Source organism: Aplysia californica, unplaced genomic scaffold (assembly GCF_000002075.1).
Source record: "Aplysia californica isolate F4 #8 unplaced genomic scaffold, AplCal3.0 scaffold00444, whole genome shotgun sequence".
NCBI lineage: Eukaryota > Metazoa > Mollusca > Gastropoda > Aplysiida > Aplysiidae > Aplysia > Aplysia californica.
Genome location: NW_004797714.1, coordinates 425,261 through 426,662, shown reverse-complemented (window position 1 = coordinate 426,662; position 1,402 = coordinate 425,261). Strand labels below are relative to the sequence as shown.

General features: G+C 41.7%; 1 protein-coding gene across 4 annotated transcripts in view; it reads left to right on the top strand.

Moving 5' to 3' along the window:
• The window catches only part of LOC101849484, a 137,798-nt gene that overhangs the window by 79,623 nt on the left and 56,773 nt on the right, over positions 1 to 1,402 (top strand). For all 4 annotated transcript variants that reach the window (XM_005104981.3, XM_013086218.2, XM_005104980.3 and 1 more), the window contains one exon: positions 224 to 324. The gene's annotated coding sequence lies outside the window, so the exon portion shown is untranslated. The remainder of the gene's footprint in view (positions 1 to 223; positions 325 to 1,402) is intronic.

The following is a 1,402-nucleotide window of genomic DNA, read 5'->3' as shown; positions in this document are numbered from 1 at the left end:
TTATTATTATTAATGGGATTATCAGTATCATCATTATTATCGTCATCAGTATCAGGTATTTCACCGGGAATGTGGTTCGGAACTCCTCTTGCTGATAGACCTTTATGTAATGCTTCCTGAACTCAGAAAAGTGCTGTTACCGAGGTAGACCTTGATCACTAATTATTGTGTCTTTTCTTTCTCTCAGTTTTCAGTGTCTTTCTTTATTTTGTTTCTTCGACAGACTTGATGCTTCCACTCACTTGACGTCAGAAGGGAGTCTCCCCACCCTGGTGTTTGTTTAACAATCTGTGGATGTTGTTCAACGTAATTGTCTCTACAAAGGTAAGAGTTTTAGCGACTAATAGAATCTGTTGTCGTCGTCGATGCGACTGATTAGACGCCTTCTTTGTCACAACTCGGAACACTCTCGTACGGAATGCACACTTCCACTCTCGATACAGAAAATCTTTTACACAAGTTTTCTGTCTCTTTTCCTCAATTTTCTCTCTCTCAATCTCTCTCTCTCTCTCTCTCTCTCTCTCTCTCTCTCTCTCTCTCTCTCTCTGTCTCTCTCTGTTACTCTCTCTCTCTCTCAGTCTCTCTCTGTCTCTCTCTGTTACTCTCTCTTTCTCTCTCCCTCTCCCTCACTCTCTCTCCGCTCCCTCCCTCTCTCTCTCTCTCTCTTTTGCTCGCTCTCTCTCCCTCTCGCTCTCTCCCTCTCTCACAAATAACCCTTTACCTCCTTTCTTCCTTTCTTCTTGTACTCCCTCCCCTCTCTAGCTCATTCGTTACCATAGTTCACCCTGGGATCACCTCTAATCACAGACCATTGTCCCTTTGCCTACGGACTTCTTTCCATGGGAGATATCGACTCACTCTCTTTACCAGCACTTTCTATTTAGGCTTCCTTCAACGTCATCGCATCTTCCACTAATGCGTCCACTCTGTGATTACGGTTTTTATATCCTCCCTTTGTACGCTTCATTTTCCTTAACCAGCTACCGTAACTATAACTATAAAAATGTTTTGCTTTCTTTTTTCGTTCAACCTTAAAGTAGAAAGAATTATTAGCTGATGTAAAAAAAATAGCCACACTTCTGTCTCAACAGACAGCTGAGTTTCTGTTGTAATTTGTCGACAACGTGCGTCCGATGAGAAAGTTCATAATGTCAAAAAGTCGATTTCAGTGAAAGGTGTCCAATAATGGATGCCGGTATTATATTTGATTAAGAACTGGTTTCGTGAATAAAGGAGTGGTTTTAAAAAAATAAGTGCTATAAATTTTCGACAAGTTGCTGTCACTGTGGATTATTCGGCAAAAATCAGTACGTAGCAAGCTTTTCGTGGGTTCCATTACCCATGCAACGTATGGGACTGATCTTTCTCTCTCTCTCTCTCTCTCTCTCTCTCTCTCTCTCTC